General features: G+C 39.7%; 1 long non-coding RNA gene across 1 annotated transcript in view; it reads right to left on the reverse strand.

Moving 5' to 3' along the window:
• Positions 1–316: 316 nt before the first annotated feature.
• The window catches only part of LOC108317920, a 46,666-nt gene continuing 27,505 nt past the window's right edge, over positions 317–19,477 (reverse strand). Inside the window, exon 3 of the long non-coding RNA XR_001830946.2 lies at positions 317–972. This is a non-coding gene — a long non-coding RNA (uncharacterized LOC108317920). The remainder of the gene's footprint in view (positions 973–19,477) is intronic.

Here is a 19,477-nt window from a genome sequence, read left to right on the forward strand (position 1 = left end):
TCTTGGGCTCCTGTCATGTGCTATGTAGGGAATATGTTTCAAGAAGCTATTGGTCAACACAGGATGAGTCACGTACAAGGGAGACCTGAACCTTGGAGTCCAGCCAAGCTCTGCCAGTTGTAGCTGACCCACAGGCCCATGTTGGAGGAATAAATGCTTACTGTTTCAAACCAAAGTTGTGAATAGTCGGTTGTAGTGAATGGGTATAGCAAAATGTCATCTCACTGCCTTAGCACATACCCTTCCCTCTACTAGCAATCATCTTCCATGACCAGTCTTTGCCTAGTTAATTCCTGCTCATGCTTCAGAGCTCAGTTTAACTGTCTTGACCACAGGACAGATGCCACAGACCTGATTACCTCCCCCTTCATATCCTGTGTTTCCTCTTTTGTGAGATTCATCACATTCACAATGTTTTGCTTCATGGCATTCAACTAGAATATAAGCTTCTTTGAGCGGTGGGACCACAGTGTATTTTTCATTGGTATTATTCCTAGCACACGACACACAATGCTAATACAAAGGGGATTTAATAAATATTTGTTATGTGATCTTTTTAAAAAGGCCATGTGGTTCTGCTACTTAAGAGTCAGAAAAGAAACTTAATTTGTATGAGTTTTGGTTTTCAGCAACTATAACATGAACACAATAATACCTATCTCCTAAAATAGTGAGGATTAAATAAACCAACCATTAAAGTTAATGAATTTGAAGAAAGATTTATAAGTATCTGACACATGGGTACAGAAAAGGCACTTGATAACTGACAGCTTTTATTATGGTTGGAAAGATAAATATATTTGCCCTCTGTCTAAGAACACTATTTGTTTTAAAGCAATATTTTTGCAAGTCAAAAAAAGAAAAAATTAGATTAGGTTGCTACTTACGATTATTCAGTTTGGTATTTCAAAGCATCCTGCTTACTTATCATGCTCTGAGTCCCTTTTAGAAGCACTTTCAGGTAGAATTCAGCTACGAAGAAACAGGTTGGCAATTGAAACTTGGCTTATTTCAAACATTTGTTACTAAATGACTGTATCCTTTTAAAAAAGAGTAAAATTCATTTTCGCCATTTATCTTTATTTTTATTTATATTCACCATTTTTGCTATTTAAAATTTTTTTCCCTGCTTAATTAAGCTTTTAGAGTTAGCAATTATTTATTTTCAAAATGTTTTTTCTTCATTCCTACAAATAGCTTTTGGAATAGGATTTTATACAACCTAAATCAGTTTTTTTCTTTTGCCAAAAGCAACATATATCCAATACAAAAAATTAGAAAATATAGGTAAATATAAGGAAGATTTAAATGTTTGTAATCCAACCATCCAGAGATAGTCACTGTACATTGTATCTTTACCCTTTTGAAGTTAATGTTTCCTTTAATTACCACAATTATCTTTCCATGCCAATAAATATTCGTCTACATCTTTTATTAGTAGCCTTCCAACATAACATCATTTACCTGAGCAATTCCCTATTGCGGAAATTTAGTACATTTTACTTTTTTTCTTTTGCTATTATCAGCAGTATCTCCATGAATAAGTGAAGAGATAACAATTAGTTACTGAAACCTTTGAAAACACCACTTAATGAGTCTTGCAGTTCAGAGCAGGACAGATCATTATCCTGACTATAATCCAGGCCTTTCGTTGTATTTCTTATTGTGAGTCTAGAACCATCATTGAAAAATAGTAAAGTTTGGTGGGTGGGCTACATTAGAATAAGAGAATTTGAGGAAAGACTTTCATTTCTGGTCTCAATAATGAATGTGCAAACCAGAACCTACAAATCAACTCGTGATCAAAAATACCTTCACAGAAAGCAGGAATCCTGAAATGGGAAGAAGGGAAACAAGGAAACCCACAGATCACTGTTGCTCTCACTCTCACAGCTACCATGTCCATATTTGTTTTGACAAACACTCCTTGCCCACAATCTGATCTCTGGTATGATGAGCAATGACATTCCCATTTTACAGATAAAGGGACTGAGGCACACACAGAGAAGCTGACAACAGTGTCCACAGTGCTACAACCAGTTAGTAACACATCCAGGGTTCTAGAACACAGCCAGGTTCTGGCTCACAGAGAAGTGCTTGTTTTATGCTCACATAATTCTCAGTAATACTGGGAATTATTCGGAAGAGGGAACAGGACTCAATGCAGCAGGGAGATGAGTAGAAACATAATTCTCCTGAGAGACAGCACGGAGGCATTTGTTAGCTACTCGACACTGGTCTAACATCTTCAGTAAGAGGATAATACCTCTATCCACCTCCCTAGGGCAATATGAGCATGATTGCTTATTTAGAAATTTGTTCCTGTAAAAGCTTTGATATTCTCAAAGGAGAGGTGCTGCCGAAAAGTAAAAATATTTTCTTTGCTTCCATTGTGCACATGAGAGAAAGGAGATTTGGATCAGGTAAATAAATTATTGGAAGATATATACATTCTTTATCTAATCATATTAGGATAATACTCCTGAGCTCCTTGAATGGAGGTATCCTGGGTACCTGCTGTCCTTAGCACATACCTTATGAAACTGAAAATCTTACTCAGCCCAATCAGAACTGCTTATTAATGGGCTAATCAGAAATGTCAGTCAAGGGAAAAAAAGGGATACATTTATGTTGTAAATGTAATCCCTCGACAGGTTCTTCCCACCTGATGCATAGAAGAAATCAATTCACTGCCACCATGGTATTGGAATAAAGAAAGAATTTAGTTAATGGTGGGCCGCCCAGTGGAAGGACTGTCATTATCATTCAAGTTGGTCTCCCCAAAGGCTCAGAGGCTAAGGTTTTTCAAGGATGGTTTGGTGATCCAGGGACTAGAGAATGGGTGTTTCTGATTGGTTGGAGATGCAATCAGAGGGGTGTAAAAAAGAATCATCCTCATGTGCTAAGTCTGCCTCTGGGTGGGTGCCATTGGACAGGTTTAGTCATGTGTCATGAGTCCAGGTGGGGTTAGTAGATTGCCAGAATGCAAAAATCTGAAAAACATCTCAAAAGAACAATCTTAGGTTCTACAATAGTGATGTTATCTATAGGAGCAATTGGGGAAGTCATAAATCTTGTGACCTCTGGCCACATTCCTGAGCAGTAAGAGATTACAGAAACTCTGCCTATACCTTAGCAGAATTCAGGCCCCTTCCATAGTCTTAATCCTGTAGCTTTTCATTCACCTTACAAAGGCATTTTCAGCCCCAAATAAGGAGAAGATCAGTTTTAGGTAGGTACTATTATGATCCTTGTTTCAGAGTTAATACACTAAATTCTTCCCACGGTTAGCTTGGCCTACACCCAGGAATGAGTGAAGACAGCCAGCCCATGAGGCCAGAAGCAAGATGGAGTCAGCCATGCTAGACTTCTCTCACTGGTGTAGTCTTTGCAAAGGTGGTCTTATAAACATTATATTATATTATATTACATTATACTATATTATACATATATACTTAAGATGGAATCTTGCTCTGTTGCCCAGACTGGAGTGCAGTGGTACGATCTCAGCTTACTGCAACCTCCACCTTCCAGGTTCAAGAGATTCTCCTGCTTCAGCCTCCCAAGTAGCTGGGATCACAGGCGTGCATCATCACGCCTGGCTAATTTTTTTATTTTTTTTATTTTTTAGTAGAGGTGGGGTTTCACCATGTTGGCCAGGCGGGTGTTGAACTCCTGACCTCAGGTGATCTGCCTGCCTTGGCCTCCCAAAGTATTGGAATTACAGATGTGAGCCATCATACCCTGCCCATAAACATTATATTTTAAAAATGTATTTACCAACCCAGTGGAAGGCCATGGTTCTTTCCCTCACTATAGATTCACTGGCAAGACTCCAATACCACATTTTTTTTTGCCTAAACCATACCCATAAGATCTCATTTTTCATTTTCAACTTTCCTTTCTTTGTAGTAGGTGAGAACTTAAAGACACTCATGAGCTATATATTGTAGAGTTTATTATTTTTCCTAGTCTCATATCATTAATTTAACATTAGTGAGTCTTTCCAAAGCATTCCATTTAAATGTCATGGTAATAATTCTCTCTCTTCACCCTCACGTTGTTAGTTAATGAAATATTAAAGTAGATAGCATAATTTTAATAACAAGTAAAACTAGTACAAATATGTCTGGTAACAAACAATTCTGATTATCATAAAACACAAAACTCAACTCCTCAGAGAAGAAAGGGATCAGTGTGGACAGAGTGGAAATTCTGTTCAGTGTGTTTTGATCACCGGTCCAAGCCTTACAGAGGTAATGAACGTTGGTTCCTCCTATGAGTCACTTAAGTAGAAGTTGGTTAAAAGAGTGCCCAGAATAGTTTTTTTATTAATTATTAATATTAAGCAGTGTATTTGTGGACAATGACTGGAGACAGTCCCAGGTAGGAGTTTAAATCTTATGTATCCATTCACACTCGAAGTTTTTAAATCCCATCCTCTCCACCCCAATAAATTTCCGGAGTCTGTCAACTTGCCCCTCTACATGATAGCTTTGAATTCACATTATCTTGCTCATAGGACCATAAAGGACCCAGTTATTCACCAGAAAAGCCTCTTAAGATGAGAGGGAAGAGCTCCAAGAGCAAATTAAATCCCAACTTTTATTTTCTTCCTACTACTTACAAACATTGCAAACTTTCCTATTATTTCTTATTTTCTGTCTCACACCAGTAGAAGGTAAGTTCTGTGGGAGGAAGGATTTTATCTCCCTCATCTACCTCTGTATTCTTGGTACACCTAGAATAGTGCCTAGAATAGTGTGTAACACAGAGAAGTTACACAATAAATGTTTGTTAAGTGAATGATTGATTTAATCCAGGTATATACAACATGGGCGTTTTCTACACAAATTTGATCCCGTTTAATGGTTAACTTTTTGTTTTTCCATTTTTTAAATAAATTTCTACACTGTTATAAAATTTTCAAATTACTTGGCAAAAAGAATAGCCTGCAAAAGGCTAGCCAGATTTTAATCTTGTCTAAATCAGGTCAGAAAAATCAGTTTTACTCCAGAAAACACAAAGGGCAAAGTACAATGGCCAGAGTTACATAACAGCTATACTCACCAGGTGTGCAAAGCCATTTAATATTGTCATTCAGACTCAGCCCTAATGAGCAATCTTGTTTATCTACAAAACTGAGAACAACCAGCTGCTAACAACCAGACATTGTCCCCAAGCCCAGCACACTTCATGTCACCACTCAATGCACCTACAACCTAGCTCTGTTATTAGAATTTCTCATAAGGACCATGATAGAACTGCTGAGAAATAAAGAAAAAATGGATTTCATACACATACTTTAAAGCTTTATGTTTAGTTTTTTAAGTGTATGTTTTGCTCTGATACAGTTAGATTTGCAATTGAAAAGGGAAAAGCATATCAGAAAGAAGCTTTTTGTTAAAGCAGACTGATGAAGAAACCAATGATAGATGGAAAGCACAACTCATTTTAAATTACCAGAGGAAACCACAGAAAGTTTCTCCAAAAGAAAGAAAAAATAAAGCAGCAGCCAGTTGGAGAATTACTTATTTTTATTATACCAATTAAAAATATAGTCAAGGAGCCAGGCATGGTGACTCACGCCTGTAATCCCAGCACTTTGGAAGACTGAGGTGGGTGGATTATTTGATTATTTGAGGTAGGGAGTTCGAGACCAGCCTGGCCAACATGGTGAAACCCCGCCTCTGCTAAAAATACAAAAATTAGATGGATGTGGTGGCAGGTACCTGTAGTCCAAGCTACTCGAGAGGCTGAGGCCATTGAACCCAGGAGGCGGAGGTTGCAATGAGCCAAGATTGTGCCACTATAATCCAGCCTGGGTGACAGAGTGAGACTCCATCTCGAAAAAAAAAAAAAAAAAAAAAAAGATAGTGAACGGCTTCACGCCACATGTCTCTTTTTGTTTGTTTGTCTCTGTGTCGCCCAGCTGGAGCGCAGTGGCCCAATCTTGGCTCACTGCAATCTCTGCCTTCTGGTTCAAGTGATTCTCCTGCTTCAGCCTCCAGAGTAGCTGGAACTACAGATGTGCGCCACCACGTCCAATAAATTTTTGTATTTTTAGTAGAGATGAGGTTTCACCATGTTGGCCAGCCTGGTCTTGAACTCCTGACCTCAAGTGATCCGCCCACCTCGGCCTCCCAAATTGCTGGGATTACAGGCATGAGCACCGTGAGCACCATGCCTGGCCCCATGTGTCTCCATAGAGTGAAGACGACCACGATCTTTCTTCGAGCATCACCTTTCATAGTCTTCCAAGATGGAGTTATGGGCTTTACTTCAAACATTGCCTCATCTTCCACATTCAGCCATCAAAATCATTGAATACAACCTTTATAACATTTTGCAAGTTCAGCATCCCATTGATACCAATTCAGGCTCTGCTCCTTATTGCAATGAGCTATTATAACCGCTCATGAATCATATACCTGCCAGTGCTGTCCTTGTGCTATTCCATCTCCATGAAGCCACCAGGCTTTCCTCTACCCAAACTCCCTGGAACACCATTTAAGGCTTTCACCCCAGGCCAATTCACCTGTGAAATCCTATTTTTAGGCAATCTCCCTGCAGCATATATTTTATGCTTTAGCCACAATTAGTAGATAGTGGGCTACATGAGTCTGAAGCTCACTGGGACAATCTAGAGCAACTGAACATTTTTAAATACAGTAGTTCATGATTTCTGTGGTGGATGCTGTGAGGTGCCACTCAGATCCTTCAAGACCATGATGCTCATTCTTCCAGCTGCATGGGAGTGCTGGCTCACAGCTAAATCTCTCTCCAAAGAAGCTGCCTTACTCAAGCTCACAAATTCTCCAAGCTGGCAGCCCATATCCAGTATCCAGTGATGACTGGTTGAGGCAGAGCACAGAAGCCCAGACCCCTTGCCTTGATGACTGCTAACCCTGAAGAGTGATCCCAGCTCGAGGACTCATCCCATGCCATGGGCTCTGTGTTGACTATATTATAGCTTACCTTCTCCTTCTGCCCAGTCTTGCTTCCCTTACTTCCAAGGAACTCTTCCCTACAAAGCTCTTGCATAGAAATCTTAGGCACAGGGACTGATTCTAGGAAACCCCTTCTAAGATGGTTTTATTTACATTTTACTTGAAATATTATCTTATAAAAATGACTTGCTTTTTAATTAATGTTTATGCTTGACCATTTAAATATTTTTAAGGTTCCATTTTAATTCAGAATGTTTAATTGAAAGGAAGGAGCATCTATATGTTTTTTAAAAAAGTATTCATTCATATCCAGCTCCACAATCAGATATTGCTTAAAATGTTAGAGCCAGAACTCTGAAATCTGGCTCCATCGTTTCCTAGCTGTGTAACTTCGGTAGGTTACACAGCCCCTCTGTGTTTCCATTTCCTCACCTATAAATTGAGGATAATAATAATAAAATGATTCTAACTGTTGGGAAGACTAAATGAGTTATCATATATAAAGCATTAAGAATGATGCTTAGCAAAAAATACATGTACTAAAATTCATTAGGGTAACACTAGCTGCTGTAATAAATGGATGTAAAATTGTCCAGTGGCTTGATTATATAATCGACATTTCTTCCTCATTTATCTGCATGGTTTTACAAGGACTTAGTTAGTAGATACCCAGTTATCTTCAGTACATGATTTCTCCATCCCTATTGGCCAGAAAAAGGAAACATGAAGGAGTTATGTACCAGAGAATTCTACAGAGGTCATTCTTCCTGCTCAAATCCCATTGGCCAGAACATAACCACATGGCCATCCCTAACTGAAAAGGAGGCTGGGAAGTGTAGTCTAGGCAATGGATCATAATGACTAGCTGTCTATACAGCAAATTTTACTGTACTGATAATTATTGTTCATCTCATTTTTATCAACTTTCGAACTTGGGCTATTTTCTCTGCTTACCTAGAATGTTGCAAAAGCCTCTTCACTGGTCTAACTCCAGGCTATTTTGCCATCCCAAACCCTTCCTCCACAACAAATCTGGAGTTATTTATCTAAAATCCAAGTCTGATCTTGTCCCTCACCATCCTCCAACTTCAGTTTAACATCCTTTTGTGACCCCCACCCCCCACTGCCTCAAGTTCCAATCAAATCCCCTTCAGTGCCTTCATGACTCAGTCCCACCACATCCCTTTAGTTCCCCTCTAAATTTCCCACCCACCTTGCAGTGGGTGTTTGTGATGTGACACCCACTTTGTGCCTGCAACAGTGCTGGACACTGCGACTACTCCAGTGAAGAAGGTGGGCAGGATCCCTGCTACACTTTAATGAGGTAGCCAAAAAAACAAGTAAACAAATAAATATGCAATATTAAGCTATAAGGAGTACAGTGAAGAAAGATACAGGCTTTAAAAAAATGGGAGTGGTGAGCTAAATAAACAGATGAGAAAATAACATCTTAAGTTTCACGTGCAAGTAATGGCCATTCTGCAGCAGGATGCAGTGTGGACTTTTTATCTTCACTATAATTACACAACCCCTGAGACTGCATATTACAAAACAGTTCTTATCATTGACCTATATTTGAGTGCCTTTTAGCTTATTTTATGGCTGCTATTCAGGGAAACAGTACAGACCACTAAAGATTGCCTAATGTGCTGTTTGTGTGGGATGTTGAGAGAGTATCGTTTGTTATTGCCCCATGGGGCAGTGACAGTACAGTGACTCAATTTTTTCCCTACAACCTTCTTTGCAGAAAAATCCGACTAAAAATATTTAATAAAACCAAGTTTTACTCAAGTATGAAAAACTTACTTTTAAAAGTCCCCTGGGCTATGTTACTGTCACCTTGGTAGTTTAAAAAGTATTATGTATGTGATATTCCTGCCACTTTCCTGGATTTAGGTTTTCAAATTCAGAGCACGTGAAATTGAAGGTTTTCTTACAGAGGCTTTCTTTTAACCAGGGTAATTTGCTCCCACCTGATTTGGTCATTTTTTAAAATTTTTGTTTTTGTTTTGAGATGGGGACTCACCTTGTCACCCAAGCTGGAGTACAGTGATGGGATTACAGCTCACTGCAGCCTCTGACCCCCAGGCTCAATCAATCAACCCTTCTGCCTCAGCCTCCTGAGTAGCTGGAACCACAGAAGGATGCCACCATGCCTGGCTAATTTTTATAAATTTTTTATAGCAGTGGGGGTCTCCCTATATTACCCAAGCTGGTCTCAAATTCCTGGGCACAAGCGATCCTCCCACCTTAGGGAGGATCCTCACAAAGTGCTAGGATTACAGGTGTAAGCCACCACGCCTGGCCCTGATTTAAATATGCATTGTCCTAATATAAGCACATGCTATGATGTGAGATGCACATTTAACCATGGACATCCTCTTATAATCCGTCTATTAAAACAATGGAACTCTTGATTCAAAATAATTTTTTAAAATAATCGAAATTGTTGGCCAGGTGCAGTGACTCACACCTGTAATCCCAGCACTTTGGGAGGCTGAGGCAGACAGATCACTTGAGGTCGGGGGGTCAAGACCAGCCCGGCCAACATGGTGAAATCCCATCTCTACTAAAAGTACAAAAATTAGCCAGGCGTGGTGGCACACACCTCCCAGTTGCTCGGGAGGGTGAGGCAGAGAATAGCTTGAAGTGAGAAGCAGAGGTTACAGTGAGTTGAGATCATGCCACTGCACTCCAGCCTGGGCCGCAGAGCGAGACTTCATCTCAAAATAAAATAAAATTAAATTAAATTAAAAATCTAATTGTTGACTAGTTGAGGAATCATTAAATAAAACTTGGAATATTGTATAGTCCTCAAAACTCAAGTTTGTGGGGCCAAGCGTGGTGAGTCACACCTGTAATTCCAGGACTTTGGGACACTGAGGTGGGATGATTGCTTAAAGTCAGCAGTTCAAAATCAGCCTAGACAACATAATAATGAGATCTTGTCTCCACAATTTAAAAAAAAGAAAACAATAATTAACCAGGTATGGTGGCATGTGCATGTAGTCCCAGCTACCAGGGAGGCTGAGGTGGGAGGATCGCTTGAGCCCAAGAGTTCAAGGCTGCAGTGAGCCTTGAACTTAATTGTGTCACTGAACTTCAGCCTGGGCAACAGAGCAAGACTCTGTCTTTAAAAACAATAACAACAACAACAAAACAGCTGTTGTAAAACACTTAAATACTTACAGCATGGAGAAATAGTTGGGATATAAAACCGAGAAGAAAGGGGAGAACATAAAAAAACTGTAAAGAGCATAATTGTATCAATCAGATTTAGAAAACTCAAAAGAACCTCAAAGAAGCCAGAAGAACAGCAGTCTGAGACTGGCAGAGTAACTCACAAAACTGTTAGGATCCCAGAGCATTCAATCCTGCTACTCCCCTATCCTCAGGCCATGACTTCTAAATAATGGCCCAAGATGGTTGCTTTAGCTCCAGCTGGTATACCCACATTCCAGCCATGAGCGAAGAAACAGGGAGTCACACCTGGAGCAAAGTGAGCAGATGGGGACAGGGAGAGTTGCCTTTTGTGATAAACAGAATAATGGCCTGCTTAAGATGCCCAGGCTCCAATCCCTAAAATCTGTAAATATGTCATCTTTCATGGAAAAAGGAGCTTTGCAGATGTGATTAAGTCAAATATCTTTTGATGGCGAGGTTATCCTGCATTGAAGTGAATCCTGGATAATGTAATCACAAAAGTCTTGATAAAGGAGGATCAGATTCAGATAAGGAGATGTGATTATGGAAGTATAATATGGGGCACTCTAAGTCAAGAAAAGCATGTAGCTTCTAAAAGCTGGAAAAGGCAAAGAAACAGATTCTCCTCTTGAGCCCCCAGAGAGAACACAGCCCTTTCAACCCATTTTAGACTTCTGACCTCTAGAATAGTAAGATAATAAATGTATATTGTTTTAATCCCCTAATTATGTGGCAATTTGTTACAGTAGAAATGTGAAACTAATCTATTCTCCCTTAATTTACCAAGGAAGAAGATAAAATCGATAATGAGGCGAAACTAATATATGCTGCCACATGTTGTCCTTTAAAAATGGAAATACATATTCCAAAGGAAAGGGGCTAATTGTGTTTTACTAAGGTCTTAGATTGTAAATATGGAACCCCAATCCCAATTCTAGCTAAAGGCTAAGAAAAGGGAGAAGTTTATTTAAATTTATTTAAATGGCCACCCCATTAAAGAACAAATGAAGGATAAAGTGTATACCCATAACGCCCATAGCCAAGATTCGTCCAGCGTGCTCTCTCTCATTCTATTCCCTCTGCTTTTCTCTGTTTGCATTCATTCTCTTCTACTGAACATGGACCTAATTCACAGGATGAGAAAGGCAGTGGACATCTCTGGGTGATTCAGTCCGACGTAAGGATCTTCACCTGATTGTTCATTCCTTTGCCATGTATTTACTGGGTCCCTACCACGTGCCAGGCTAATGGACAAGACAGACAAGTCCCTGGTCTCATCCCGGTAGCTCACACAGATAGTAAGCAAATGCATAAACAATATCTTCCCAGATTATATCAGGTGTGATGATGGAAATGTGCAGAGATAACTGGGGCCACCACTCTAGAATGGGTCATGGAAAGCCTCTCAGAGGAGTGGACATCTGAGACCACAAAGATAAATAGAACAGACAGGAGCATGACTGAGGGGACAGTGAAGACTCCAACGGTGATGTCATTAAAAAGGGAGTCATACCCGGAGCAAAGTGAGCAGATGGGGACAGGGAGAGAGCTGGGGCTGGAGACAGATCTGGCAGGGTCTTGTGGGTACATCTTAGTTTTCCTGGGAGAGCCCCCCTTGTATCTGTTTTCTTTACATACATATTGATAGCCATCCCAGTTTGAATAGTCATACAGTCATCCTTCATATGAGCTATAGAAGTCAGGATTTTATCCTAAGAGAAATGAAAAGGCATTGAAAAGTTATAAGCAGAGCAGTGAAATGATCTGATTTTTACTCAGGATCCCTGGAAACCAGAGAATGAGCTAGTAAATGCAGGGAGTTCAATAAGTCAACATTCAGGACACTAAATTTTTTATTTATATGTTTTTCTTACTTTTTGAAATGTTTATTGTTATTTTAGAGACAAGGTCTTGCTCTGTCACCCAGGCTGGAGTCCAGTGGCGCCATCATAGTTCCCCGCAGCTTCCAACTCCTGGGCTCAAGCGATCCTCCCACGTCAGCCCCCCAAGCAGCTGAGACTACAGGTGCACACCACCATGCCTGGCTAATTTTTTATAGAGGCGGGGTCTTGTTTTGTTGCCCAGGCTAGTCTCAAATTCCTGGGCTCAAACGACCCTCCCACCTCGGCCTCTCAAAGTACTAGGATTATACACATGAGCCACCATGCCCAGCCTGAATTTTTTTTAATATAAAAAATCAATATAAAGACAAAATAAAAATAAGTACAATTTGTGCCTTTAACCTAAGGTACAGATAAACCCTCATCATCCTCATCTAACACACAGACCTTAATTCTACCGCCAATTTCCTTCCCACTTCTCTTCAATTCAGAAGCACTTTCTGAGGCAAAACATAGCTCCAGCTTTCTGGTCTCATGGCAACTTGGCAGCACAAGGCTTCTAGGCTAAAATCCCAGCTTCCATGGATCCACGCTGTTTCAGTCACAAATATTTACCTTGCCTGGCTCCGCAGGCTAATTAAAGGGGTAGGCGCTGTTCCTCTTGGCTCGCCTCTAAATTGCTTTCAGAGGAAGCAGCAGCGGCAGGACCAGAATGGCAGGACCAGAATGGCAGCCCCATCACTCATCTCCATAGCCACACAGTGACTGCCTCACAAATATCCTGTTCAGATTAGAAAAGGGGTTTGTAGCCACACCCTTGCCTCTCTCCAGCTAGATCTGAAATTGCACCTCCCAATGATGATTTCCCCTGGAAGCTGACATTAGCCTTAGCAGCATATCTGAACGACAGTGCCTCTGAAAGAGGGACTCAGAATCAAATACTAAGAGCTTATTACACCAGTTAAAACACAGCGTTTCACTGTGAATATTTCCTTTTATTATATGCTTATTATAAACAATTCAAGGTGAAGAAAAGGTGGGAAGTTTACAGGGAATTTTTCTTCTGCTGTCACTCAGCTCCAGCACTGAACCAAAGACTGCCCTTCCCCTAGAAACCTCTGTTATCCGCTTCTGGTATTTTCTATGCATACACAAGCAAATGGAGATACACACACACACACACACACACACACACACACACAACATACATACATACATACATGTTTAATAGATCACCCTAAAGGCTTTAAATTGATTTCATAATAACAAGCAAGTCCACATTTGATAAACCATAAAATGGAGTCACATTATAGTTCCTGTCAGCAAATTTTGTTCCTTAATGCAGAAGGCTCGGCCCTTCCTATAAAGCAGAGTCACTGGGTGAATCCTGGTTATAACTCACAATGGAGTCAAGAAACCAAAACCAGATTGCCAGGCCCAGGAAGCAATCAGAACATGAGGTGAGGTTACAACTCTGAAAACAGATTCTCAAAACCTGGGCAGGGGAGGGAAATTGAAGGAGAAAGTAGAAATAGACTCTGAAACAAGAGGCTCAGAGCACTGGGTCTAGTCAGAAAGGGAGATGATACAGTTTGACTGTGTCCCTACCCAAACCTCATCTTGAATTGTAGTTCCCATTAGTCCGCCTGTCATGGGAGGGACCCAGGGGGAAGTAATTAAATCATTGGGGCAGGTTTTTCCCATGCTGTTCCTGTGATAGTGAATAAGTCTCAAGAGGTCTGATGGTTTCATAAAGGACAGTTCCCTTGCACACGCTCTCTTGCCTGCCACCATGTAAGACATGCCGTTTGCTCCACCTTCACCTTCCATTATGATTGTGAGGCCTCCCCAACCATGTGGAACTAGAGTCCATTAAACTTCTTTTCCTTTATAAATTACCTAGTCTCAGATATTTCTTATAGCAGTATAAGAACAGACTACTACAGGTAAGAAAGCACCCCAGGGTTTACTGTCATCACTGGGGTGATGGGTAGGAAGCAGGAGTGCAGAAGTGGTAATTTGAGTTTGCCTTACAGGAAGAAGCAAAGATACCACTGGAAAAACAGAACACATCCACAAGGTGAGAGGAAACAGGGAGCCCGCAGGGGCTGAGGCTGGATAGCTTCTACTTGGGAGTACATAAATGTCATCTTCCTCTGCCTCTTTTTTGAGATACTTCTAATAATATTATAAGTTGCCTTTTGGCTTTTTGTTTGTTTTAATTTGGCGAAATGTACATGTAACATAAAATTCACCATTTTAGCCAATTGTTTAGTGAACAGTTGAGTGGCAGTAAGTACATTCATGATGTTGTACAACCAGCACCACTATTCATCTCCAGAACTTTTTCATCTCTGCAAACTGAAATCCTGTCCTTATTAATAACTCCCCAATCCCTACTGTATTAGTTCATTTTCATACTGCTATGAAGAAATACCCAAGACTGGATAATTTATAAAGAAAGAGAGGTTTAGTAGACTCACAATTTCACATGACTGGGGAGGCCTCACATTCATGGTGGAAGGTGGAGGAGGAGGAAAAGGCATGTCTTACATGGCAGCAGGCAAAAGAGTGTGTGTAGGGGAATTCCCCCTTATAAAACCATCAGATTTCGTAACTTATTCACTATCATGAGAACAGCATGGAAAAAACTCACCCCTATTATTCAATTAGCTCCCACTGGGTCCCTTCCACAATATGTAGGGATTGTGGGAGCTACAATTCAAGATGAGATTTGGGTAGGTTCACAGCCAAACTATGTCACCTACTTCCCCCAGCCCCTGGCAATTACCATTCTAGTTTCTGCATCTATGGATTTGACTACTCTAGGCACTTCATATAACTGGACTCACACAATATTTGTGCTTTTGTAACTATCTTATTTCATTTAGCATAATGTCTTCAAGTTTTACCTATGTTGTAGCATGTGTCAGAATTTCCTTCCTTTTTACAGCTGAATAATATTCCATTGTGTAGATATACCACATTTCATTTACAGGTATTGATCGACTTACGACCTATGCAACTTACGACCATTCGACTTTACAACCACAATCGCTAGCCACGACTGCTCCACGTCTGGCAGCACAAACGTTGCCCAGCTGGGCATATGACAGTGCGGACCAGCTTCTGGAAGCACTACCATCTCCGCGTGCATACAGCCTACTCAACTTACAACCAAATCGTGCTACAACCGGTCTGTCAGAACCAATCGTGGTTGTAAGTCAAGCACTAGCTGTATTCATTTATTAGTTGATGGACATTTGAAATCCTTCCACCCTTTAGCTATTATGAACAATGCCGCTATAAACATGGGTATAGGTTCAGGTGCTTTTCTAAATGAAGTATTCCAAGCCATGAAAGATCAACAGGGTTTTTCTAAGCAGAAGACATTCCCAAGTGAGGGGAAGTGTGACGTGAGGAAGCACGGCTTGTTCAATGAAAGGTAGGAGGCCCCAGAAGGTGGCAATATGAAAGAGGATGAGTGATAAATGAGGTAAGAAATGTGGGTCAGGCCATTGAAGTTAAAAATACAAAAAAGAATAGAATATATTCACCACCTAGTTGTGTTGTGTCTTAATATTTTGCCCTATTTACTCATTTTTAAAGAAATATGGTATTATGAATACAATTTATCTTTCCTGCAAAATCACTCATTATTTCATTCCCCTTCATAATGGCAACCATTTTCCTGAATTTTACATTTGTTTTTTCATGTTTTATAATTTTACAACATATATAAACCATACAATGTTTTGCATACCTTTAAACTTTATATAAGTGGCATCATACTCTGTATATATCCATTTCCAACTTGCTTTTTAAAATCGAAATTATATTATAGGGTTTTACTTATATTGTTTCATATTAATATTCCATAGTATACATATTCTATACTGTATTTTTGTATCATTACAAACACTGCAACAAAAAACATTCTGGTACATTTTCCTTGTTTGTATGTGTATGACTTTAGGCTGTGGACCTAACAGCCTCAATTTACAAAGGCAAATTGCTCTCCAACTAAGTGGTTTTATCAATTTACACTCCAACAAATGGGGTTCAGTTGTTGCCATTCTGCCACATCCTTGACAACAGCGAGTATGGTCAGATGATTAAATTTAACAAGTTGATAAAATAGAACAGTAGTTAAGAACCCAGATTTTAGAGCCAAACCACTGGTGTTCAAATGCTGGCTTTACTGCTTACTAGTTGTATGGCTTCCGCCCTACTTTCCCTCTCTGGAAGAAGAAAGAGGTCGTAGTACCTAGTTCATGCACTCATTGCCAAGAATACATGTGGTAACATATGCAAAGCATTTGGAATAATATATAGTTAATGCTCAATAAAGCCTTTAGAATAATATACGGTGAGTGCTCAGTAAGTGTGAGCCCTGTTTTAACATTTTGAATTGGCCATTCAAATCTTGTCTCCTGTGAATTTCCTATTCCTTTCCTTACCCTAGGACTTTTCATTTTGACTTGTAGGTATCCTTTAACTACTCTGAACAATAATCACTTATTTGTTGTTATATGTTGGAAATATCTTTTTTTAGTCTGTGGCTTGTCTTTTTAGTTTTTATGACATTTTTTTGTCAAGAAGTTTTAAATTGGAATCTAGTCAATGTATCATTCTTTGTATTCTTTTTTCTCTTGCTTAATCAATCCTCTTCAGTGCAGTCATACAGATATTCTCCTATATTTTGTTTGTAAAAGTTTCTAAAGTTTGTTCTTCACATTTAGGATTTTAGGACTTGTTTCATGTAGAATTTAATTTTGTGACTTGTGTGAGGTAAGGGGTTTTTTCAATCACCTCTCTATATAAGAAACCAAATATTGTGGTATCATTAATGAATTTGTAAAGTCATTTTTGTCAGATTATTTCTATATATGAATAGGCCTGGTTTTAGGCTCTCTATTCCATTACTCTACTTTTTTTTGTTTTTGTCTCTTTTTTTTTTTTTTTTTTTTTTTTTTTTTTTTTTTTTTTTTTTTTTTTTACAACAAACTTTTCTTCTTTTTTTCCTTTCTTCCTTCCTGTCTTTTTGTTGTTGTTGCTTAGTTTTTGTTTTTGTTGTTTTCGTGACAAGGTCTCATTCTACTGCCCAGGCTGGACTGCAGTGGCTTGATCATAGCTCACTGCAACCTCAAACTCTTAGTCTCAAGCAATCCTTCTGCCTCGGCCTCCTGAGGAGTTGGGACTACAGGTGCACTTCATCATGCCCAGCTAATTTTTTTTATTTTTGTAAGATATGAGATCTTGCTGTGTTGCTCAGGCTGGTCTGGAACTCCTGACCTCAAGTGATCCTCCTGCCTCAGCTTCCCGAGTAGCTGGGACCACAGGTGCATGCCACTGCACCTGCTAATTTTTTTTTCTTTTGTAGAGACAGGATCTCCCTATGCTGCCCAGGTTTTCACTGTCTTAATTATAATAGCTTTAACATTCATCTTGACACGCTAGATTATTTCATTACCACTTTGGTTGAACTAGGAATTCCCTTCTCTGTCTGGTTCCAGGTCCAAGTTGGCCAAGTTAAGACCTTGTGTGAGACTTCGGGATGTGGAAGCGAAGGGGAGTCCTTCACTTTTTGAAGCTCTTCACGTTTAGATGGGTGATGGACACAGAAGTACCTAACACATTCTAACTTGCCGTTGCTCTCCTCTGCTTTGCATCCTGTTCCTCTTCCCAAATTCTGGTCTGGTAGCCTAAGACCTACTACCAGATATTTGGCTAACAGCCACAGAGGAGGTGGATTCACAAAAGCAATAGCTTCACACAACCGTCTCCATGAGCTTCCTCTGCAGTACAAATTCAGTAGCTGGATATGTACTTGGCTTCTTAGATTTTTCTGTAAACTCTGACATGTCGACTTATGCCAGTGCTTTCAGAAGATGGTTTAGACTCTTCTCTGATCTCCCAGCTTCTCCTTCCAGATCTTCATCTCCCAGCTCCTCCCACAATTGGATAAGATCTGCTTCCTAAAATAAATCCCATGTCATAACGCTCTTTGTGGCTCTAGTGCCTTGATTGAACCCTGACTGACATGTTTAATAGGTTAAAGTGAGCCTTCCTATCTTGGTCTTCTGCAAACTTCTTGGTCCTTTGCTCTTCCATATGATTCTTTTTAAATCATCTTATCAAGTATCCAAAAGAAAAAAAGAGTTTTGATTTGAGTGGGATTGTTCTGAATTCATTAATTAATTAGGGGAGAACTAAATTTTTTTTTTTTTTTTGGTCAGGTATTTGCCATTTAATTTCATCAGCTCTTTTTTCTCTTTCCCTTTAGATTTTTTTAAAATTTATTTATTTTACTTTAGGTGCACACTATATCTGGCATTTCTCCCCATGCTATTGCTATCCCTCCCCACCCTCCTCTCCCTCCCCACCCCTCACTGTCCCTGCCCTACCCCACCCCAACTGCCCCCAGTGTGTGATGTTCCTCTCTCTGAGTCCATGTGTTCTTGTTGTTCAACACCCACCTATGAGTGAGAACATATGGCGTTTGGCTTTCTGTTCTTGTGTCAGTTTGCTGAGAATGATGGTTTCCAGATTCATCCATGTCCCTCATTTTTTATGGCTGCTTAGTATTCCATGGTGTATATGTACCACATTTTCTTTGTCCAGTCTATCATTGATGGGCATTTGGGTTGGTTCCAGGTCTTTGCTACTGTACACAGGGCTGCAATGAACATATGTGCGCATGTGTCTTTATAGTAGAACAATTTATAGTTCTTTGGGTATATACCCAGTAATGGGATTCCTGGGTCAAATGGAATTTCTATTTCTAGATCACCACACTGTCTTCCACAATGGTCAAACTAATTTACACTCCCACCAACTGTGTAAGAGTATTCCTATTTCTCCACATACTCTCCAGCATCTGTTGTCTCCAGATTTTTAAAGGATCACCATTCTAACTGGTGTGAGATGATATCTCAATGTGGTTTTGATTGTATTTCTCTAATGACCAGTGGTGATGAGCATTTTTTCATGTGTTTGTTGGCCTCATATATGTCTTATTTTGAAAAGTGTCTGTTCATATCCTTTGCCCACTTTTGAATGGGGTTGTTTGCTTTTTCTTGTATATCTGTTTTAGTTCCTTGTAGATTCTGGATATTAGCCCTTTGTCAGATGGGTAGATTGCATTTTGAAAAGATCAACAAAATAGCCAGAATAAAAAAGAAAAGGGAAAAGAATCAAATAGATGCAATAAAAAATGATAAAGGGGATATCACCACTGATCCCACAGAAACACAAACTACCATCAGCGATTACTACAAACAGCTCTACTCACATAAACCAGTAAACCAGGAAGAAATGGATAAATTCCTAGACACCTGTACTCTACCAAGACAAAACCAGGAGGAAGTTGAAACCCAATAACAAGGGCTGAAGTAGAGGCAGCAATCAATAGTCTACCAACCAAAAAAAGTCCAGGTCCAGACGGATTCACAGCCAAATTCTACCAAAGGTACAAACAGG

This window comes from Cebus imitator, unplaced genomic scaffold, assembly GCF_001604975.1.
Source record: "Cebus imitator isolate Cc_AM_T3 unplaced genomic scaffold, Cebus_imitator-1.0 Scaffold212, whole genome shotgun sequence".
NCBI lineage: Eukaryota > Metazoa > Chordata > Mammalia > Primates > Cebidae > Cebus > Cebus imitator.